Raw genomic sequence first — 25111 nt, forward strand, 5'->3', positions numbered from 1 at the left:
GCAATCGCTTGAAGCAGGAAATATACCACACGAATGGAAACTGGCTAAAGTGATTCCTCTATAAATCTGGCGACAGGCATTCACCCTTCAATTATTGTCCCATATCATTAACTTCCATTTCCTGTAAAATCATGGAGCATATATTTTCTCAATTATCTGGTTTTCTTGAATCATTTTCGTTTTTCACGCCTACACAGCATGGTTTCTGGAAACAGTTTTCCTCTGAAATGCAGCTATTATCTTTCAGCAACGAAATTTATTCCATTCTTGATGAAGGTTCAGAGGTCGACGTCATCTTCTTAGATTTTTGCAGGGCTTTCGATAAAGTGTCCCATAGTCTGTTGTTGTATAAGCTTGATCATCTTCATATCGACACGAATGTTCTAGCATGGATTCGTTGTTTTTTATCTAATTGCTCACAGTTTGTCCACGTTAACGGTCTTCAATCATCTTCAATGCCGGTTACGTCTGGGCATAGCCTCCTTTATACTTTCTGTGCCTGTCAACTCCGCGCTCCGCGGCCGTCGTCGCCGCTCCTCCTCCTTTGAGAAGTTACGCCGCTGGCTGCCGAGAGATGGCGACAGCGACGTTGGGGCACCCACAGCCTGCCCACAGCAGCCCGGATAGCCGCGTGCCACGTGCTGTTGCTCTGTCGTCGTTACGTGGGCTTTTTTGCAGTGTGCAAGGTCTTACTTCCACTTTTCTGTGCCTTCCGATGCCGCAGGAATACAGCATTGCACCAAGTGGTGAGTGCCAGCTTTGATTTATCCTTCCGGCTATCGCTGCGTAGTGTTCAGCTGCATTAAGGCTTGTGAAAAATAGTGGCGGCACAAAAAACTGCGTTTATCACGCGTCAGTACTGCAATAGTAATTCGGGATGTGCACGTGTTTTTTTTTTTGGACTGCAAATGCTCCTTTTTGTATTATTTTTAATAAAAATTCCACTACCACCAATGCTAATTGCTTCTCTGCCTAGCTCGTCTGCGTAGTATGTTGGATGTGCTCCTGCGCATTTTTTTTTTACAACATACGCTAATTGTGAAATTTTGTGAAAAAATAGAAACAGAAGATTTACCTATTGTTATGGTGGCTACTTTAAAGTGAGCTTAACCGAATGATGGAAAGCTATATTAGTTTAAAATGTTGTCAACTCAATCGTTGTGTCCCTCTCTTGCATCGGAAACCGCCAAACTCGTATTCAGCCGCATTGAGGCCTGTGAAAAATAACGACAGCACCATAAACTGTTTATTACGCGCCAGTAAGGCAATAATATTAAATGTGCGCTAGTATTCTTTGGTCTGCGGTGCTAATTTCTTCCCTGGTTAGCTCGTCTGTGTGGTATGCTACATGTGCTCCAGGGCAGTATTTTTTTTTTGCAATGTATCGGCTAATTGTGAAATTCTTTGATAAAATAAAAACACAAGCTTTACCTATTATGACCATTGCTTTGGAGTGAGCGAAACCGAAAGATGCAACGCGTATGTTTGTTTTCCTTGTTTTTCAAGTTAAAAAAAAAATTGTTTGCAGGACGCGATGAATCAATTAATGTAACAGCTGATACCGAAATTGTTCTTCTTACAGCTCCCAATGGCATACTGCTGCGTACCATTGTGCCGGTCGGACAGTGAAAAGAAGGAGCCCGGCGTTTCTTTTCATGAGATCCCCGTCGAAGCTGCACAGCGTGAGCAATGGCTGAAAGCAATACGAAGAGATGACTGGGTACCTAACTGCACTTCCAACTATTCAAGGGTATGCAGCAAACATTTCAAAATCTCTGACTTCGCAGAGGGCAAACGGCGCCGTATGAAAAAGGGAGTTGTACCATCAGTGTTCAGTGACTACCCGTCGTACTTGCAACCTCGAGTATTGAAGGAGAGGCACAGTGTAAGCGGAAGAAAAAGAGCAGCTTTTCAGCCCCACCATAGCCAAGATCAGCCAGCGAAAAAACTCATGAAGCATGACGAAAGCACGAACGTGGAAATGCCGGCGTCTGATGCTGACAGTGAGGTCTCTGAAGCCGCTCCAACTACAAGTGTCAACTATTTTGAAGTGACGCAACACCAATCAAGAGCCACTTGTACAAAGCATGAAGAAGAACTTGTCCGCGCCGACAAAACAACGCAAGCTGACATCAGATCTTCCTACTGGCTGGCAGTGGAAAGAATCAAGTGGAAGAGGAAGGAGAGAGACTTAAAAAAGCAAATAGAGAGGCTTCGCACCACGGTAGATAAATATAAAATGGAGCTGAAAAGGCTTAAAGAAGACAGTAATTTTGGAGATATAACATATATCTGGGAACAAGCGGAAGAAAAAAACATTGCTGCAGTTTTCCTGCTCAACCAAGTTGTCAATTTCAAGCGAAAAATGCCAACATGGTCTGAAGATGTAGTGCGACACTGCATTGTACTTAGGCATCTTTCTACAAAGGCCTATGAGCACGTCCGAAAGGAAAAATTGTTGAAGCTTCCAAGTAGGAACACACTACAAAACTTCATTGGAAGTACCTCTGCAGAGACAGGTTTTAGTCGCTTGGTACAAGCCCGGCTGAAAGCAGAGCTTGACAAGCTTGAATCGCCGCAGTCCAAAGTATGTTCTCTCATCGTCGACGAGATGCGAATAAAGCCAAGGTTGCAGTACAACAAGCAGCAAGATAGCTTCGTAGGCCATGTGGACATGGGTGTGGCCACCGATCTTGACAGTGCGCCGGTACTGGCAAATTCCTTGCTTTGTTTTGTAATTAACGGCCTGTCTACTTCATACAGAATACCAGCATCGGACTTTTTTACGAAAGGACTGAATGGCGCACAGCTGTCCAAATTGATGCGATATGTTCTCACTAAGGTTGAAGAGGCAGGCTTCAAGGTGGTGCGCCTTGTGAGCGACAACCATAAAGTAAACGTGAGTGCCATGAAGGACCTCTGCGGCGGATTCCTCACGTACAGGATACAGCATCCGTGTAATCCTGATCGGCTGCTTTTTTTAAGCTTTGATTATTGCCACGTCTTGAAAAACATCCGCTCTCAGTTCCTTGCACGCGACCTTGGAAAGAAAGGCGAGGTTTCGTCATCTCACTTGAAGAAACTCTACGAGATGCAGAAAGATTGGATTGTGAAACCTGTGAGGAGCCTAACCAGAAAACATGTTTTTCCGAACAATATTGAAAAAATGAACGTCAAACGAGCTGTCGAAGTTTTTTCTCCAGGCGTTACATCTGCTCTGGAGTTTTTGAAAGAGCACGCAGGACAAAGCTGCCATTCATTATTTGCCTATGCGGGACCCACAATACTCTTTATGAAGAACATCCATCGGTGGTTCCTACTGCACGACACCAGCAACAAGTACCAACATATCGAGCAAAATTTCCCTGACTTCAGGCACTTTGACGACAAAAATGATTCTAGGCTGGAATGGCTGGAAGTTACATTTCCGCTATATATCGACCAACTGAAGAAAGATGCAACTTATCCTCGTGCCTTTTTCACAGCCGAAACGTACGAGGCCCTTCTGCTCACAACATACTCGACTGCTTGCTGCATTCGCTATCTGTTAGCTGAGGAGAAGTTCTGTTCTGTACTAACGCGGAAATTCAGCAGTGACCCGATTGAAGCGCTGCTTGGAACCCTGAGGCGGTCACTGGGATGCAACGACCAACTTGACGTGCGGTCAGTACTCTCAGGACTAGAAAAAGTCTTGAAGACGGGAATTGCCGCGACATCTGAACACAGCAACGTGCTATATCATGAGAGTCACCACAGCACTGGACTTAGGACTGCAGGGCTATGTGCACTTGGGAGGATCGATGAGCTTCCAAAGGCTGCTTTGGAAATCTTGGGACGCTTAGACGTGCAGCATGTCCCTGCTTCTCTACCTACATTGCAGCTGTCGGCCACGTTCTATGTAGGTGGCTACATTGCTCGTGTGATAAGTGAACATATGGAATGTGAGCAGTGCTGTTTACTCACAACCAAGCCACCTACTGGTAACCCACTCGAGCAGTTCACGCGAGAACAGGACCGTGGTGGGCTGCTTTACCCATCTGACGAATTACTCTATGTCTTAGACACGCTGCGGCTGTTTGTGGAGACAAGCTTAAAAGAAAACCCACGACTTGAAAATCCACTGAAGAACCTGACAGATGCAGCTGTTCCAGCCATCTGTAAATCAAGGCTGCTGAAGTGCCCTTTCAGTGACAGCAGTCACCGTGAACATTTTTCTCTACTTGTGGCAACTAGATTCATCAGACCGCTGCTGGTGAACTACGCCTGTTCGATAACAGACAAGAATGATTTGTATAAGCCGCTGTTTCGGCAGAAGCCACTCTCACGAAAAGTAATGAAGCTGTAAAAGTAGCTACTCTTGTAGCACAGCGGCTGTTGTGAAATGTGTAAATAAATGTTGGTGCCTTTCTTCTTAAGTTTTGTTTTAGCGCAGCGTAGACTAGCAGTGTAACTGTACTATAACCACTTACGCTAGCGGAGCAGTCATCTAGTTTTTCGAGCCATGCCCACGTATCTTGAAACTGCCTCACATAACATGTCATAGCGTTGGTGTTACTGGCTAACAACTAACGTGATCACTTGTTATGCTTAGAGGATGTCTGCTTTACGAGTAAATATAACGAGTTTGTACGATTCATGCTTAGTAGCAGTTATCCCGCGAGCGAATAACAGCGCTCCCATCCTCGCGCCGGCATTCGCACCAGTGCGCCTCGACACCTACGTCAGTGGCGCCCTCAGCAGCGGGAGCGGCAGCGCCGCGCAACTTTACCCGACGGCGCCGCTGTATGGTTCGCGCGGCGCGTTGACAGGCACAGAAAGTATAAAGGAGGCTATGGTCTGGGGTACCACAAGGATCGGTACTAGGACCCTTATTATTCCTTGTGTACATTAATGATCTGCCTAAAAACATAAAATCTTCTATCAAACTATTTGCAGATGATTGCATACTATACCGTGAAATTAAAAATCCTAATGATGTCCTTATTGCAAGCAGACCTTAACTGTGTTACTGATTGCTGTACTAAATGGAAAATGGTTTTAAACGCATCAAAATGCAAATCCATGCGCTTCTCACGTCAAGGCGTCTCGCCACCAGCTTCTTACAGCATCAACAATGCTTCGTTAGCCCTGGTTACCCCATATAAATACCTCGGTGTACATCTGACATCAAATTTATCCTGGAACCAGCATATTACATACATTACTGGAAACGCTAACCGTATGCTTGGTTACGTAAAAAGAAACTTTTCGAATGCACCCATTTCAGTCAAACTCCTTCTTTATAAAACACTGGTCCACTCAAAGCTTGAATATGCCGCGTCGATATGGGACCCTCAAGTCAAGCTAAGTCCCTCATATCTGTTTTCGAAGCTCTTCAGAACCGTACCGCTCGTTTTATCCTCCACAACTATGACCGCACATCAAGTGTCACACTAATGAAAACCACTTTGTCACTGCCATTACTTTCATTGCGCAGAAAAATTTCATGACTGTCTTTTAAGATCTACAATCTGAATCCTGTTTTGAAAAATGCTTTGCTCCTTCCGCCCACCTATGTTTCATCATGCATTGACCATTCACGCAAAGTGGGCATTCCACCTTGTCACACTACCACTCGCTTAAATTCTTTCATCCCAACTACATCATCCGAGTGCCAGCAGATGTGGCACTCACCAACGATCTCGAGAATTTCAAGAAAAAGTTAAGCGCCTGCATTTCTTGTTCATGATATGTGTGCCTTTCGGTTCGCAGTCCCACATGAACTCTGTTTTGTTGATTTGTAGTTCTGTGATTTGTTAGTTCTTGTTTTCTTCGTTTTTTTTCTGCAGCTTTCCATGGATGTGCACAATTCCTGAAATATGTACAACTCAGTGCAAGTGCAGTATATATGCTGTAACCCATGAACGTATTTTAATTTCCTGTTATCAGTGTTTCTTGTTCCAATCCCCTCAATAATGCCCGCTGGGCCATGAGGGTATTTGAAATAAATAAATAAAGCGCAATGTGGAGCCTGCCATGCTGGAGCACATTGACTTCAAGCTGCAGAAAGGTACTGTCGATGGCTCTCCAAGAAAACGCCCCAGACCACGATTTGTACCCATGGCTCAAGAGGAAATTCAAAAAATGCACGAAGAACCACCATATGCTGAACTTTTCACACTTCCAGGTACGCCAGAAAATGTATTAAATCTAATTATGTTTATGAAACAAAACATAAGCAAAATATTTTCATCCTCAGTTTATTTCATGCATCAGTATGACAAATTTTGAAATGGTATTTACTTCAGATTAGTATAATGTAACCCAAATACTTTCAAAATTGGAGTGGTTCTGGATCTAGCCTGTTTTTGTGCTAGTTTTCAGAGCGAAGCTAGGCATTCATTGCAATTAATTATTGCAACCAGCATTTAATTACTTAAACACAGGTAATGCAATGCCAGCGGCCATAGATTTGGATATTCATGATTTGAACAGCGCGAACTACAAGGGACAAGAAAAGAAGGGAAACAGGAAATGAACGTTTTGCTAAAGATTTGGATATGTGGCTTTCCCTTTGTATCAGGCGGTTCTTATGAAAAAAAAATCTTCGTTAGAGTCCTAGCCAGTTTTGTAGGAAGCCATACAGCCTTCTTAGTCTTCATAGAGATATCCACAAAATCAGTCTATGCTTGGTTCTTTCCACCTCACCAACCACAGCATATCTGTTCCTCCAATATCCGCCATATCAGTGGCAGCCAAACTGGCATGTGGTGGCTGCAGCGGCGGAAAACCAAGGGCCTGCTCAAATGACATTGCCATTGTTTTTATGCAGGCACAATACTCTACGAGTCACTACATACACCAGACAGGCAGCTGAAGACTCCGCCTCTGTTTGTGAAAACTACTCACGGCGACCACATTGACAACAGCTGCACACAGTGCAAGCGGTTCTACAACAAGTACGTGGCTTTATCGCCTCTCGCAGTTAGTGCTCTGGAGCTTGAGACTGTCAGCCAAGCTACCTCACTGTGGCAATTTTCATGCAAGCTGCGTTTGACTGCCTCTGATGTAAGCAAAGTGCCAAAAAAAGGCTCAACAAGTTGTGAGAAGACAGCGACGAGAATGCTGAATCCAACATTCATTGGGAATGCAGCAACAAAGCAAGAAAAAAAGATGGAGCCAGTTGCTTTGGATTAGTTTGTGACGAAAACAGAGTTTCATGTTAAGAAAATGGGAACAGTCATAAAAACAGACTTCTCGTGGCTCTCTGCTTCACCTGATGGAGTAATTGAAGGAGAAAATGCCATAATTGAGATTAAGTGCCCTTATGTGCTCGACTGCATGCCACTTATCAATGGTGGTAAGTACGATGTCCGGAGGGACGAAGAAGGCAAACTTTTACTTGCAGAGAATGGCCCAAATGGCTATTACGGTCAAGTACAGATCCAGATGCTATGCACAAAAACAGAAACATGCTTCTTCCATGTCTGGAGTGCACAAAATGACGTAATTGCCCTGGTACCCTTAGATGCGGGGTACGTTGAAAGCAATTTCCCACGGCTCAAGAAATTCTATTTTCCTGAATTACTTCCCTGTCTTTCAGACCTCAATGTTCGCAACGAATTAGACACAGTTGAGAGGTACAACCAGATTTGCTTAATGTGAAACATTTTGTTGCATCTAACCTGACAATAAACAAAACAAGGCTCCTGTAAGAAGTGCGTAGATCTAGAACATGAGAAAGAAATTACTGCTGGACCCAAAGCAGATTTAGCAGCCACTTTCAAATTTTGAATAGCAGCGTACGAAATATATAAAATAATAGTTGGTTATTGGGAAAGGCAAAATATGGAATGCATGTATCCCACTGAACATTATCCCCTTGTTTTTGCTATCTGTAAAACACTGTATGCCACCTGTCAACATGTGGCAGTGCTTCTCATGTGTGGCATATTGTTTTACTTTATTGTGTAGTTTCTGAAGCAACAATTTGGCTGTCATGTGACTGATGTTTGATAACATTGCTTCATGGAGATTATGTATTTTGCTTGTCTTTCCATTTTGAGTGCTGAAAATGTGCACGGCACCAACTTTCAGCATTGTGCAAGTCACCTTGCCCTTTACCTTCTTGTCAGCATTGCTCCTTGGCAGGATTTCAGCTATTATGAAACTGTTTTGTTTTCGGTTGCGTTCCCTGAATAGTGGCTTTAATTAGCACTCCAGTATTCTGTATTGTGTACCTACTACTTGGAAATCAAGTCCTTGCTTACATGAACCATCTTAGTGCTATATAAGTTGTTTACTGTGATTTTTTGTGATTTTTTTACCTTTACTGAAAACCTGTTTGCCATATTATTTACAATGCAGTAATTTTTGTAGCAGCAGCTGAGGCCTTCTGTTGCAGTACCGCTATTGTACTCAATTTCGTTGCCCACATGCAATGAAAATGTCAGAAGTGAGTGTGGTAAGAAGCACTGGTAGTGCTTAAACCACAGCAGTGATAAACGTTTGTTGGAATTGTTTCACATGTAGTAGGGGCAAATTTAATGACAGCTCTCGATGGGAGAGTCCTGCTCGCAGCATGCTTTCAAAAAGTTTTGAGGGGTGCTTTCACACAAAGCATGTCGAGTGTTGCAGACCTCACTCCAGGGCACAGATTTGTCTGGGAGGATAAAAGTATTCAACCCCCCCAAAAAAGGCAGACAACAGCATGCTCATAAGATACATTTGCTAAACTGTTGTTCAAATCTGGCTCTAGGACCAAAGAGCCATTGTGGGCAACATAAAAAAATTCAGGGGGCACTATGTTGACCTAAAGTGCAGTGAGGCGAAAGCCTTTAGCGCAGTGTTTGTGTGTGTCTCTGATGCGTGGTTAAGATGTTAACTAAGTACACAGTTGTTTGTGAATCTTAAATGCTGGAGACACTGGAGGGCATTCGAGAGGCATCCATCTGATTCGACGCCTTTCTACACTCTCCAGCATCCTAGACAAGGAGAACTACATGTGCGTTGGCAGGAAGTGGCGTTGTCGTTAGCGTGCTCAGCTGTGGAACGGAAGGATGGTGGTTCGAATCCCATGGTGCACAAAGATTTTTTCCTTATCGAGTTGGAGTGTCACGAATGGACGGACAGACACCGTTAGTATGAGCCATTAAAGGCTTTCTCCTGAATACTGCATGCGATGGGTATTCCACAAGTTATCAAATTAATAATGAATGTGATAGAGAGAATGGGAACAGACGTCTTTATTAAAATGCCTAGTCAGGCACGTTTATCTGTCATATTCGTCTAGTACGCAATGACTGGGAGGCTCGTTTTGGCGTCAGTACTGCAAGGAGCTCGTTCAAAGGCTCCTCAGTAGGATTGAGTGCCCACCAGAGCTCGAAAATTGCATTTGCTCAAGTGGGTCCTGCTTCAAGTGACACCTCTCTCTAGAGGGGCTTCATTTTGGGGCTTTATGAGGTGCCCTTTCATATTGCAAAGCCCTGCACACACAAAAATTATGTCACTAATAGTCTTCTTTGAGGTAATAGGGAGGGCTTGCTTCAGAATCTGATATGTCATTATGCGGTTTAGCCACCGTGGTGGCTCAGTGGCTATGGTGCTCGGCTGCTGACCCGAAAGACGCGGGTTCGATCCCGGCTGCGGTGGTCGAATTTCGATGGAGGTGAAATTCTAGAGGCCCGTATGCGGTGCGATGTCAGTGCACGTTAAAGAACCCAGGAGGTCGAAATTTCCGGAGCCTTTCACTATGGTGTCCCTTATCAAGTCGTTTTTCGAAGACCCATGAGGAGAGCTCTGGCTCTATTTTCTCCATAGTCAAGCTGCTATGTTTGAAGCTACTGTTCTCCAAATTGAAGGAGTCACGAAGACAGCTGTGGAAGTCTACAGCGCCTTAGCCCAGCTGCAGACCAAAATGCAAGAAAGATTTGAGCAATCATTTCTGCCATCAAGTGTGCACTCAAGGGCAACAGGGCTCGAAGAACAGGGACAAGTTCGAAGAGAACAGGTTGTGAATACTGTGGTGAAGATTTATGTAACTTGCGCGTCATACCTCGACCGATAGTGCCAGCAGTTTGATGAAGTCGGAAGCGTCCTATGGGTCTCACTTGGATCATGCCCATGTTGGGATGATGTGTGCAGGAAACTGTAGAACTCATAACTTCAGAGTTCAATTGTGTCACTGTTGAAAAGAATGCCATGCTTGATGAAATCAATAATGTTTCACATTACGTGACCGCTGAAAAAATTAAAGAATGGAAGGTGCAGAAAAAATCTGTTGGAGAACGCTGCGTGGAGATTCTCGGGCACTTCGAGAAAAATGATGTGCCTTGTGGGGACTTGATGACAGTGCTGGAATATTGCATGTGCCTGCCAGGTACAAATGCACCGATAGAGAGGGTGTTTTCTCTCGAACACGATATGGACTGCAGAGAAGACACACCTTAAAGTGGTGACACTAAAAGCCATGCTTCTGCTGAAGGTAAATGTATGCATGAGGTGCAAAAAGGAACATTGCAAAAAGGAACATTTGCTAAAGAAAATACATTCTTACCAGAGGTACTAAAGAAGGAGAAAGTTTTTGCATGCGTTGATTTAGGAAACTGAAAATGGCTTTTGTGTGTTTGAAAAAAATATGTATGATTTCTTGTATGGTTTCTTCATATGGTTTCTTCGTTCCTACCTACCTGCCTGCCTGCCTAGCCCTACCCCCTTCTGTCTCACTTTGGGATCCATAGAATATGGTCACATTACATTTATAGGAAATAGATACGCCAACTTGTTACACTCAAACTTCCCACTACAAGTTGTTTCTGGCATCTTTCAGTGTTGCAAGAGCACAAAGCAATTCAAGGAAAAATTATTTGGGGCTCAAACTGCAATGTCGCCACAACAAAAAGCATTTGGTAAAACAAGTCCATGCAGCATCTGCTCTGTAGCAAACCTACTTCTTGAAGCCATATCTCCTGAAGAAAATAAAGTGTTATTTTTAACTTAATTCAGCACACAGAGGTGGCTATAAAGTCATTGGTATGTCCCATAGATAAGACAATGAACAGCAGTCCAGCAACACTGAACATCCAACTCCCAAATATAGACTTCTCTTTCCCATTTCTACAACAAAAACAAAATCTGATTACACAAGCTACTCCCCCTTGGGAGTAAGCCCAGCCACGAGCTACAGTGATGACATATATAGCTGGCACAACCGTGGCATGGAAGCACATGAGCTGCAAATGGGGCCCTGGAGAAACCCACCCTACACTAGGTGTATAGGGGCTCCATCTCAAGACACATGAGTTCCAACATCGGTAATGTGCACCGGTCCCCATGCTGCATGTACTGTACTAAAATCAGTAGTTGCATACTCCCTCACGGGTTTCACTCTGTGCACTGCGGGAGCAGGACCTGTTTTCTCAGCTCCTGCTGAGCTCTTTTTGCACACGATGTTTACACGTGCGGGCTCACCCATGCCCGCACATCTCCGCCGCCCACCATCCACCTGGCCCTAATCCTGGGAAGCTTGCACACACTGCCTTTCCCATGCCGCATAGGAAACAACGTGGCCAGCAGCTTCAACGAACCATTCAGGAACTGCCTGAAACTCCACCCAGCCTCATCGACCTGTGCTGGCAAGCGTAGATTGTGGCGATTGAGTGCCAGATCACAATCGCCCAGGAGATGCAGGCACATAGCGCAATGCTCCCCGCGACCGCTTCACCGCCACGTGGGGTCGTGACCATGGCGCCAGCAACACTTTAGCATTCCCCAGCACTTTGGTCGACACTTCGCGCCTGACGCTTATTTTTATGACCCAGCGTTGATGCGGCAGTTTGGACTGAGTAGGAAGGCCATGCGTAGACCGAGGACTCTACCGACTATGTTTCTTCCCTGACACGATTGATCTTGCTGTACTTCAGCGGCTGCAGCGAGGATTTTTATGTGCTGCAAGTGAACTTGGTCACGAAAATGCCCTTTCTGATGCAGGCTATCCTTTGGAGCATCGCTTTCGTCTGCCACGACAACGTCGGCTATTTCCTGCCGAACCACCACAACGGATCCGCCTGGAACCTACCGGCCAAGCATTATCTTGAAGAAGAAGCCATTGACCGGCCGCCGCTTCCAGCACTTTCCACATCGTTCGTCTGGCAACATCATTCAGCTATCTTCCTGGGAGGTGCTACCCGGTCACTACAAAAGCCACCAACGCCTTGGAACCAGTTGGGGCACGACACCACAGTGAACTTGGTCACGAAAATGCCCTTTCTGATGCAGGTCAGTTACTTACCGCACGCTACTTGCGTTTGCACTAGTGATCCGTTCGTTATAGCGGTGTCGTGCCCCCCTGGCATACGCGACGCCTGTCGTAGGATGTTACGCTGCGCATGCATGTGTTCGCTCAACGCGTGTATTGTCTACTTACAGCTTATTATGTCAGGTGATGTCGAACTAAATCCCGGACCTGTCGACAGTCATGCAGATGTCACACTTGAAACTATTGCCAACGCAATAGCACGATTAGAAGCCACCCAGAACTCCGTACTCGCAGAGCTTACACTCATCTGCACAGCTCAAACGAAATTTGACAAACTTGTAAACGACCTTTCTTTGCGCGTAGACGCACTGGAAAAAAGCGTTGAAAATCCCAAGTCAAGCAGGGCAGACTCAGATTCAATCGTGAAATTGACCACGCACATTAAACAGCTAAACGACAAATGTGATGACGCGGAAAATCGACTTCGCCGATCTAATCTAATATTCTTTGGGATTCCAGATGCCAGTGACGAAACATGGACACAGTCAGAACAGCATATAATATCACTCTGTTCACAGGAACTAGACATCAGTATCAGTGACACTGCGATTGAACGCGCTCACAGACTGGGCCGTTTCAAGCCTGGAAAGAACCGTCCAATTATTGCTAAGTTTTCTCATTTTAAAGATAAGACCAAAATTTTGTCAGCTATACCGCAGCTCAAAACATCAACCTATGCAATACGTGAAGACTACTCTGCCCGAGTCCGATTAGCCCGCCAGAAATTGTACGCTTTTGGCAAGGAATGTAACAGCAAGTTCAAGATGCGTTTCGACAAACTTATCATCGATGAAAAGCAATTTATCTACGATACCGAATCCGATTCTGTTTTAGAGGTCAAATCATAGCGCTCACTGCCGACGGCTACGCTTCCATTTTCCACTCCCCCTCACCAACAGTCTAGCCGGAATAGAATACCTGCTCATAAGGTCATGTCAGTAATGTACACAAACATCTGTAGTTATTTATCAAAAAAAGAGGCCATTGAAACCCTCCTTCATGACAACGACACCGACATTGCCATTTTCACAGAATCATGGCTGAATTCTGACGTTGATAACAGCGAGTTACTTGACGATGAAAACTTATTCACTATTCATAGGCTTGATAGGGTTGGGCGCAGAGGAGGCGGAGTGCTGGTTTTTGTAAAATCTAGTATACCTTCATTTCCAGTCAAGATTACTTGTAGCCACGAAATAACATGCGTCCGAATATCTCTACCTTCTAGCACTGTTATCCTCACAGCTTGCTACCGTGCGCCTGATTCCGATAGTACCTTTGTTGACGATCTTTGCAGTGTCCTTTCAAACTTGCATTTTCGCTTTCCAAATGCTGAACATGTGGTCTGTGGGGATTTCAACTTCCCAGACATTGACTGGAACAATCTGTATGCACCTTCTCGTCAGTCCAACGAATTTCTTGACATGGTACTCACATTTAACCTCATGCAAACAGTTAAAATAGCAACCCGGGGCACTAATATTCTTGACCTTATCCTGGTATCAAATCCAGATTTTATCCGGTCACTGTCATGTGTTGATTTCCTCAGTGATCATAAATTGCTGTTGTGTGATCTTTCTATTCCAATCCCCATGAAACAACCGTCAATAAAATACATCCGTAGTTACAAAAGAGCCGATTTCGCTAAGATTAATTCCGAGCTTAATAAGTATTTTCCGTACTTCCTAAATTCTTCTCCTGCTCGAACAATAGATCAAAACTGGCTACTCTATAAAAATAAAATTTTATCGCTTATTGATGCTTACGTTCCCCTCATACGTATTCGCGGTGATGCTAGGAAACCGTGGTATTCCAACACACTAAGAAGACTATCGAATAAAAAGAAACGCCTCTACCGTGAAGCGAAAAATTCTACTTTCGCTTCTAAATGGCAAAAATACCTGGCATGTCTTCACCAATATACACGGTTATTACGACACAGTAAAAAGAAATTCTTTCATCAGGAATAGAAGAACATTATTCGTAATAATCCAAAGAAATTTTGGTCCATACTGGCACCACACACTCACCGTTCACGAGACATCACCTTGTTTGGCGAACGTGGTGCATCTGTTCCCACAGAACTCCGCTCAGATACAATGAATTCATATTTTTCATCGGTGTTCACCCATGAGCCCCCTCAAAATATACCACCAGTTCCCAATTCAAATTTTCCTCAAATGCCCCCCATTCACATTGCGGAAGGCATTGTGAAAATATTTGATGGGCTTAAAACGTCGAAAGCACCAGGCCCTGACGGAATTCCTGCAAAATTTCTTAAGAGCACTAAGGAAAGTTCTAGCCTATTCCTTCAAGTTATTTTCGAGCAGTCATTGACTACGGGTTTGCTTCCGAAAGACTGGAAAATAAGCAAAGTTGTGCCGGTGTTTAAAGCAGGTAACAGATCAGATCCCTCAAATTATCGCCCAATCTCTCTTACATGCATTGCCTGTAAGCTTCTAGAGCACGTCATATATTCACATGTTGCATCACACCTCGATCAGAACAATTTCTTTTTTACTAAGCAGCATGGTTTCCGTTCCGGTTTTTCGTGTGAAACTCAGCTATTTGAATTTACCACTGACCTCCACTTAAATATGGACTCTTCATTCCAAACTGACATTATCTTTTTAGATTTTTCTAAAGCCTTCGATCGCGTGCATCTTCGCCTCATGTCTAAACTCTCCGGACTGTCCACTGATCCTCTCGTTTTATCATGGATACATTGCTTTTTAACAGGTCGCTCCCAATACACAGTAATCGACAATCATCCTTCAGGCACTACTAACGTTATCTCTGGCGTTCCCCAAGGTTCCGTTCTTGGCCCACTTCTTTTTCTAATCTTCATTAATGACCTTCCTTCCGGTGTCTCATCCACTATTCGGCTTTTTGCGGATGATTGCATCCTTTATCGTCGCATTGTCACTAACAGGGATCAACTATCGCTTCAGAACGACTTACACATAATAAAACGGTGGTGTTCCGACTGGCTTATGCAGCTGAATGTCTCAAAGTGCCAATTCATGCAAGTATCGCGAAAACGTTCCAACATCAGATCTGCATATTCACTCCTGTCAAACACGGTAACCCAAGTCCAATCATATCGGTACCTTGGAATCACCATCTCCAGCAAATTAACCTGGTCGGAACACATCTTATATCTAGCATCTAGAGCATCAAATTCACTTGGCCTCATCCGAAGATCCCTGTACCTAGCCCCTCCTTCTGTTCGAAAATTAGCATACGAAACATTCACCCGTACCATACTTGATTATGCAGCGGCTATATGGAATCCTCACCAAGCATACTTAATTAACACCTTAGAAGCCGTTCAAAACAGAGCAGCCCGTTTTATATCCTCAAATTACAATAGACACAGCAGTATCACCAGTATTAAATCTTCACTTAACATCCCGCCACTAGAGCTCCGACCGAAAATCGCACGACTCTGCCTCTTTCATAAGTTATATTACAATTTTCCTGATCTTCGTGACACATTATTATTAGCTCCCATCAGAACATCGCGCCGCCTGTTTAACCTCCTCAGCATTCAACGTATACATGGATCGACCTTGGCATTTAATAAATCTTTTCTTCCAACTGCAATAGAAAATTGGAACCTGCTACCCGACTACATTGTTAACGAGCGCGACGCTACTAAATTTCGACAGGCATTAATTAATCACTGTACTGAATAAAAGACACTTCTCAAACTTCACCCAGTTAACTTATTATTTTTCTTGTTGTTGTTGTAGTTGTTACCGCCTAATTCAGCCTTGTGCCCTTCATTATTGACCAACGTTGTATTGTGATGTATCGTTTTTCATTTTATTGTATTGCATTATGTTTTGTTGTATTAACGTATTATTCTTAGTTGCATTTGTTTTTGTCCCCCCCCCCCTTATGTAATGCCTCAACAGAGGCCTTTAAGGGTATAATAAATGATGATGATGATGATGATGATGCGCTTCCTGCCTCTGGCCTGGACCCGTACCACCTTGCTGCCGCGGCCAAGGCGTGGGTAGTGCTCAAGAATCCTCGTGGCCATACACTGCGTGGGAGAACCATTACGCCAAAGACTGCGATCTTAGCACCGCACGCGGTATGTCTCACGAGAAATCGCCGCTACTTCAACGGCTGCAACAGGAAGCACAGCTCGCTGGAAGATCTGAGCCCAGCAGCTACAAAGGCCACATTGGAAAAGCTCCGACGAGAGATAAAAGTTTTCAAATGCATGCAACTTCCCTTCGCACGCAGGGGTGTGCACGGGATGATATATTCATTTGTATATTAATAGAACTTCACATTGGCTGAAAAAAGTAGGTGGACGCTATGATGCTGACGTCGTTTTCTCCGCCCCTGCCAAAGCTTTCCCGTCTGTGCGCGGCCGTCGAAAAACGGGCAGACGCAACACTCCGTCCCGTCAGCAATCCATGTCGTATCAAGCACGTCAACAAGTATGTTGAATGCTGTAAAAATGTAGTGTACAAACATACGATGGCCTGTGGCCATGCTTACATCGGGCAAACCGGCCGCTGCTTAAACATACGCCTTATGGAGCATAAGAATTCCTTTAACCAAGACCGCTCTAACCTGTCTGACCACTGCCGAGATTGTGACCGGCTAGGAAAACGCAAGTGATGTGCCCCAAAATTTGATAACACTACTGTTCTTTGCACGCACCATAATCAAATCACACGTATGCTAAAGGAAGCGTATTACATCGCAAAGTCAACAGACACGTGCATTAGCACCCCTTCAGTCACCCTAACCAGCCATGAAATAGCTCTCCTTGATGACACTTATTTTTGTTTCGTGTATTTCTTCTTTCATGCCAATGTTCACTGCATTGCTTTAGATCTCTTGTTGGTGCGCATGTAATCCATTCCTGATTAAGATTCCTGGTGCGGTGTGATTGAACCTTAGTCTCTTGACTCTTTGTATTTCCGCCTTTTTGTCTACATATTGCTGTTTTTTCCTAATAAACATTCAGTTGCGAGTGAGCGCTTGTGTCTTGTTGTTGTCTTCTTCTTTTCGTCTTTTTTGTGCTCGTTAACGATGAATGTCTTTTGTTGGCAGCGGTGCACCTGTGCACCCATGAGCGAAGCTTGTGGACATACCCACACCCAGCCTCGTGGTACCGACGATGCTGCCGCATCTTCCGGGCAGAGGCTTCCGAAAAAACTTCCAAATGAACCTCGCCATTTTCCATTACATGGTGGATGTTTGTGGAAGCATGCACCAGCAGGCCACAAACATGCGATTCAACTAGATAAATGTGTTGGCGATCGGGCTGTACTCCATCGCGACATCAGCCGAAGAGCTAAAGAAGTAATTTGGTTTGGGCTAGTTGGTGCATAGCTTCTAGATGATGTCAGGACGGCGCAAAAAGAACAAGGACAAAAGAGGCACAAGAACATAACAGGACAGGCGCCAAGGGATACAACGTTTGGCGACCTCGCCGTGGTGTATCCTGGGTACGCAGTAGCGGCAGCCTCTCTGTTGATGGTGGAGGCACCAGAGGCAGGGGCAGTGCTGCTATTGCGTAGCGAACAGCCAAACACAACACTTTGGGTGCGAAAGGGTTGCCACCCCTTAGCCTGAAACAATTCTTGGCATGAGTAAAAGCAGAATATTAATCCAGCTAGCCGTCCACCGACGGGTAGACCAAGAAAGTGGGTTGGTGAAGGGAGCCTACCCATGTCGCAGGATGAGGCCCGGAGGATATGTGGACTTCCTGCAGATTTGAGAAGCAAGGAAGCAGAGACAACCACGAGTCAGAAAAGTGAAGTGAAGAGTGAAACCAAAGGCTCTGGAAACAAGGGCAAAGGAACGAGGCTCCGAGCCAAGAACTTGAAAAACCAAAAAAAAGGAGGACCTGTTTCTCCTGGTTCTCGAAGTTGCCGCCCAGGCAGACGTGATTCTGTGGGTATTAAGAAGACTCGGCCATTCAAGGGAAAAGACTTAGAAGACCAAGTCCAGAGCAGCGAGGAACTACAAGGCAAGTTCAAGAACATATCCCCAGAAGACTGCGTTGCGGGAAGAACCAGGAGTAAGCGAAAAGGTGCTACATCAGTGAAGAATGGAGGAGGAAGTAAAGGACAGTTTTTGCGAGAAGGCAGTCGACCATTAAGCCAGCATACAGATGAAGTTAAGGAAGGTTCGAGTCAGGACGAAGTTACCAGATGTCAAGGATGCAAGATCGGGAATAAACTTCGGGAATAAACGATGGCTCAAGTCAGGGTAAAGAAAGAAGTTGGGAGATAGAGAGGTTGAAGGAAGTCCGCCAGAGGAAGATTCCCAGGAAGAATCGAACTTCTCTGCCAGCGACAAGAGTTGGGTCATCTCGGAGGACCAGCTCTCAGACTCGAATGAAGAATCAGCAATAAAATCAAGCGATCTCAAGACAGGAACGAGCTCCGAGTCCAGTGATCGATCGAAGAAAGGTGTACGCAGGAAGAAACAGTTAGGAAGGAAACGGGTTGGGAAGATTAATGCCGTGGATTGAAGTGCTAGACTTGGTGCTAAGATGGTTCTTGCTGATGAAGACGGAAGTCAACAAAATGAACGTCAACAATTGGAGGGGGCAGGACCGGGGGACAGGAGCACAGCCAAAGACGACAAGGACAGGACATAGTAAAACAACAGAGTGAAGCCAAGCAAGCCTTGATTCAAGACCTTCTATCAACGGATGAAGACCAAGAATGGGAAGGACCTGAACAAGTTGCAGCTGACGACAGTGTAACAGTTCACCACAAATGCCAGGAATGCAATAGAGCCTTCTGTACAAGAATTGGTCTAGGGCTCCATCGGAAAGCCCAACACCGAGAGGCTTATATTGAAGACATCAACATCGAGAGAAGCAAACCAAGGTGGACTCAAGAAGAAACAAGAAGCATGGCTCAAAGGGAGGCAGAATTGCTCCTCCAAGGTGTCGGCTACCTCAACAAGTCGCTGCTGGAGTCGTTCCCTAAAAGAACGCTTGAAGCCATTAAGGGAAAACGGAGACAAGAATACAAAGCTTTGGTTGTCGGCTTTAAAGAGCAACTCCAACAATGCTCGATGATGGCTCCAGCAGGATTACCAAGGGCTGATGCCGAGGGGATGGAGGCTGCCTGGTCAAACTTTGATGCAATTGAAACCTGTCCTCCGGTACTATTCAACCGCCTTTGATCGGTCAAGCAGGACAAAGAAGAGAAATGGACAATGACATTAAGGAAGAAGTCCAGAAGTTAACTACCAAGCAGTGCCCGTCGTCATTTGGAGGTGCTACACTGTGGGAGATTGCGAAGAGGGCCATTTCTGGGGAAGACATCACAACCAGTTTTAATAACTATATACGTGAGTACTTCTACAAGAACAAGCGCCAAGTAAAGAAGAGAGAGAAGCCCTGAGCACCCAAAAGACGAGAGGGAAGACGGAGGAGGAGAAAAAGAGAATTCGGCGTAACGCAAGACCGGTTCTATAAAGACCAGGCCAGTTGCGCTCGAGAGATCCTGGCGGGAGTTCAAACTCGCGAGATAAAGGATGTAGAAGAGTTCTTGGAGGAATGGACAAAGATTCTGAAGAGGCCCTCAGGGGAGAGAGTGGAGGTGCCTAGGACGTGGGAGAGGGGCCTTGATCCCTTCTATGTTGTCTCTGCGCAAGAAGTTAAGACGTCCATGTTGCTGACAAAGACAGCAGCCGGCCCAGATGGTTTAGAGGGGCGTGACCTCAGGGTGGTGCCCCTGGTGGCCCTCCAAGTCGTGTTGAACCTGATGATGCTGTTGCGCCACATACCAGTATGTCTCTGGAACGCACGCAAGGTATTCGTGCGAAAGGTTGCCTGCGCAAGCGCAGCAACAGAATTCAGGCCTATTACCATAGCTTTGGCTATTGTTCGGATCTTTCATAAGATCCTGGCCTCGAGGACCTTGGCTCATGTAGCCTTGGACCATAGGCAGAGGGCATTCCTTCCGGTAGATGGGTGTGGCGAAAATACTTTGCTGCTAGCCTCCGCCCTACATGAGGCCAAGAGTAAACGGCGTCCGCTTTATATAGCGACGTTGGACATAGCAAAAACGTTTGATGCTGTATTGCTCAGCGCTATATTGAGAGGGTTGGCTTTAAAAGGCTGCAGCAATATTCTCCTGGAATACATCAAGGAGTTTTATACAACAGCTCAGACTCTGCTACAATTTGAAGGGAAGGAAAAACTGGTTCAGCCGACGAGGGGGTACGCCCTGGGATCCCCTGTCGCCATGCCTCTTCAATTTGGACATGAACAAAAGGCTCGGTTCGGATAACAGAGGCATCCGATTTGAGAGAGCGATGACCTATCCCTCGATGCGATGGCATTTGCCGATGATGTAGTCATACTAGCGTCTACCCCTGAAGGACTTCAAGAACTCTTCGACAACTTATTCGAGTTCCTCAAGGAGAGAGGTATAAAGATAAACCCCTCGAAGTGTCTACGCACACTATGTGGAAGTATCTAGGAATACATTACACCCCGTTCGGCCAGAAAGCGCCATCGCTGCGAGAGGAACTGACGGGGTATCTTGACAAGATAACTAGAGCACCTTTAAGACCTCAGCAAAGACTCACCGTGCTCAAGTTTTATCTTATTCCAAAATTATACCATCGCCTGGCCCTTGGAGAAATAACCACAAATTCCCTGGAGAGATTAGACCGATTAATCCGAAAAGCACTGAGAAACTGGCTGCACCTTCCACATGACATCACTTTGGGAGTCTTTTATGCACCAGTTAAAAAAGGAGGCCTAGGTGTCCAATGCTTCAGGACCAGTATTCATGGTATGCAGCTCAGAATTGCCAGATTGAAGACCTCGGATCATCCTGCATGTGCCAAAGCAGTTGAGCTCTCCTTCTTGTGAGGTAGAGTTAAAACTGCTGAGAGGCTCACAGTGTACAGAAACATGGATGTCTCTACCAAAGTAAAAGCTGCAAGTTATTGGAAATCTTCCCTTCACACCAGTGTGGATAGACATGCCTTCTGGGAGGCAAGCAACTGCCCGGCCTCGTCGTGGACGGTGGAAGGAACCAGATTGCTCCATGGGAAGGAGTTCGTTAATCTCCTACAAAGAGCTAACTGTGGCAAACTTGTTTGGTGTGAACACTGCTTCCGTAAACTTTATCGTAGCGTGATTGTGGAGCAGTTAGAATCCCATTTTGTGCAGAGGTATCAGTTTACAGCAGTTTGCAGCTTCCCACAAGGTGTTGATGCTCTGGATGGCTGCCACATTGGGGTGTGCCTTCCAAAGAAGGAAGCTGCTCACTGTTATAATTATATAGGTGTAGTGTCATCCTCCTCGCAGTAGTTGATCACGCGTACAGGTCCATATAGAACGACGTTGGGAGGCCTCAAAGAAACGATTGTGCAGTAATCTTAAAATTGCGACTGCCAGGTGTTCTGGTTAGTGAGCTGTTCAAGCAGGAAAAAAGGCTCTTTGAAGGAGTGGAAGTTGAGACCATTCTTGCTGACCAAGCATTCCCCCTACTTATATGGAAAACAAGACAGCCGAGGAAGTAGTCTGTCAGTGCCTCATGCGGAAAACATGCAGCAGCAGTATCGGCAGTAGTAGATCGAGACGATATAGCCAAAATTACTGCCTCGTCACGCACCCGAGACATAGTTACGGACGAAGAAGCTGCAATAGCGCTCGCTCACACCAGCACCAGAGTATACATAGCAAATTAGTGACAGTAAGTAGTGATAACAAAACAGCCATGAAATTTTGCCAAAGATAGAATTTTGGAGGAAGCCAGACTCATCCTCTCAACAAACCCAATTGATCGAAAAATATCCATCATATTGATACCTGTGCATGAATCTGTCCCTGGCAACGAGCCTGCACACACGCTCGCTCGAGATCTCTACTACCGAGCGACCGTAGAACAGCCCAGATGCGAGGGAATGAAAGATTGCATCATTACATACCATGAAATTACCAACACTATAAATTACATAGAAGGATATTTCCACTCCCAGATCGGTTTCTCTCAAATAATGAGGCGCGCATTTGGAAGCGGTTACAAGCTGGAAATTACATCTGCCCAGTCTGGGCCTACCTGGCACAGACCGGGGATAAAAACGATTCTAAATGTAAAAATTGCGGTGAAAGGGGCACTCTTGATCACATAATTTGCGAATGCGCCGATTCCCTGGGCACCGGCTTAAACATAAACAGTAGAGAAGCCTGGGAAGTTTGCGGAACGAGGACCCCGCCATCTGGCAGCAAGCCGACCGCCTGGCGACTGAGGCCATCAAGAAACAATGTAACTTCACTAGTCCTTAGTCTGTGGAGCATCCCCTACCCGCGTCCCAGGCCTGTGTGCCAGGACTGGGGGTTTAGGGGCTCGTTCTCGGTGGACCAATAAAGTTTTCATTAATTTCCCCTGCATGAGCAATCTAATGAAGACCTTCCCTACTCCAGGCGCCACGTGCCCCACACGGACTTGGCTGTCAAGTGCTAGATGGGTTGATGAGAATGCTTTTGGACTTGTCAGGCCCAGTTTAGAATGCTGCTGAAGGGCCTTGAATGTGACATTCACGATGTGAATTGTGTGATCCGTGCTGCTTCTATGCTGCACAATGTTTGCGAGCAGCTCAGTGATCAATGCGATGGGAGCTGGTTTGGTGTGGTGAAGAGCGCAGATGAAATGCGGCCTCAGCCTGAGAGCACAAGCAACCAGAAAGAACCGTCAGGAGTGGCCATCAGGAATGCCCCGGCAAAGCACCTTGCTGGAAGCTAGTGCACAGTTCTTGTGAAGCCTTAAAAGGCGGTGAAGTGGCTATGGCTCTCCTTGAAAGGTGGCCAATACATGCACATGATGTATTCTCCACATTAGGGTGAAGGTTATGAGAGTCACAACTGGTGTGACTAAGTTGCATAAGCTAAATGTGCATCAAAGAATAGTCTTGCATTACACACAGCTGATACACCTTATTATTACCCAAAAAAACTTTTTTTTCTAACGCATGAAAATCTATCTTCTGTTTGTAGTTATAGGCTCATGTTAAGCTATAAAATGATGTGGTTCATACCAACCACTAGCCCTTCTTATGACAAACTATCATTCACCTACGCTACCTTCGCTGATAAACTTGTTACATCATGAAGATTTCAGTCCTTTCTGTAAACAAAACTCTGTCATCAAAAAGTTTTGCAGGCACACAATAGTAAAAGCTGGTTTAAGCCTCCCATTTTAGTAGTATTCATTCTTGTTGAGTACTGCTGTTTTTGCTGCCGATTCATAGTCATTTACTACCTTTTTCCATTTACGTAGTGTGGTCTGCACATTGTCTGCGACTCTGTATCGCTTGCTGTCTATTTCTCTGAAATATCCATGTATGACTGGCCATCATCCTCCCGTTTTGCCAATCTGAAGGGGGTCAGAAGCTTGTCAAGCTGTTCAAGCTTTTAACCTTGCACTTTTAGTTATGAAAGGAAACAAAATGTTTGAAACGCTTTCACTATATACTTTCAATTTCAGCTAGCATGGACATAAGTCATTATATAGTAATTCGAATATGTTAACAAGTTTTGAAATAATTTCTGAATAGTGTTCAAATACCTGGCATGAAAGGACACCTCATTTGCTTCTAACTACCCTTTAAAAGGCAGCGCCAACTCCGACCCCACACAGCATGCTGCCGCATTAAACAAGTGCGAGAAGTAAAGAGCCTACAGGCTGCAGCGGTGCAAGTGGCTGCAACACTGCTTATTTGTGTGCAAACATTCAAAATGTTGGAATTAAAGATTGAACAACGGCGGCAGGACCTAGTCTGAGAAAGTCCTGTGTTAGTCGATGTTCTCGTACGACTGATGCCAGAACAATAGTCCTGTATCTCCAGGTGTGTTCTAGCAGTGCCAAGTTGCGCATCTATTCAAGCGAGATTTTATTAATCCGTGTCAACTCTACTTCACTGAGCACAGTTTTCTTGCGATTATAGATATGTGCAATCTTGTTTTCCAATACTTGATATCACCTGTAGTGGTGCCTCATGCAGGTGCAGATTCGGTTCTTCTAAACAATTTATCAAAGAGCATTTTAAATAAAAGCTCATTTCAGAAACTTTTGGCATGTTTCATATTCAGCGTACAAAAAATTCGAACAAGACTATAAAGTAAAGAGTAATGAACTGTATTCCAAGAGAAGGCAAGCATAGCAGGGGCAGCACAAAGTAAGGTGGGTGGATGAGATTAAGAAGCTTGCAAGGATAGGGTGGCCACAGATGGCCCAGGACAAGGTTAATTGGAGATATGGGAGAGGCTTTCATCCTGCAGTGGGCATAGTCAGGCTGCTGATGACGATAAAATATTCAACTTGTATTCCAAGCAGCAGGAAAGCTGCCCTATCCATATTCAATTTGGTTTTGGAAAAAACACTTTCTGCACACTCCTGCATGGTTTTCCCTATGGAAAACGTGCTCCCCCTTCCATTTCGACGCGGCCTACCATGTTCATCATCGTGCATCAGAACAGCACCGGCTGGGCGAGTAGGGGGAAACAGCGACGGGAGTGGCACCTCGATGGTTACGTGGAACTCCGCGAAGCCGGTGAGTCTCTTCGGGATCAAGGCAGCATCATGAACGGTTTGCAGCTGCACGCTCTCCTCACCTTCCGCGGGCAGTGCACGGAGATCCGTCGTGCCTTGCCGCTGGACTTCTGGTTCCAGGCAGCAAAGTGAGCGCAGCAAACACACGCTCTCCGCACCTTTCCCAGCAAATGCTCGGAGATGGCTTTGCCGCAAGAATGCGGTGCGCTCGAGAAAACCCAGCCGCCATTGTCGGCTCATGAAAACGTTCGCCGCC

At 45.3% G+C, this 25111-nt stretch overlaps 1 protein-coding gene across 4 annotated transcripts in view; it reads right to left on the reverse strand.

Moving 5' to 3' along the window:
- Positions 1-25111, reverse strand: part of LOC144121887 (uncharacterized) — a 182157-nt gene that overhangs the window by 38883 nt on the left and 118163 nt on the right. The window lies entirely within an intron of this gene.

The sequence above is a fragment of the Amblyomma americanum genome, chromosome 2 (assembly GCF_052857255.1).
Source record: "Amblyomma americanum isolate KBUSLIRL-KWMA chromosome 2, ASM5285725v1, whole genome shotgun sequence".
NCBI lineage: Eukaryota > Metazoa > Arthropoda > Arachnida > Ixodida > Ixodidae > Amblyomma > Amblyomma americanum.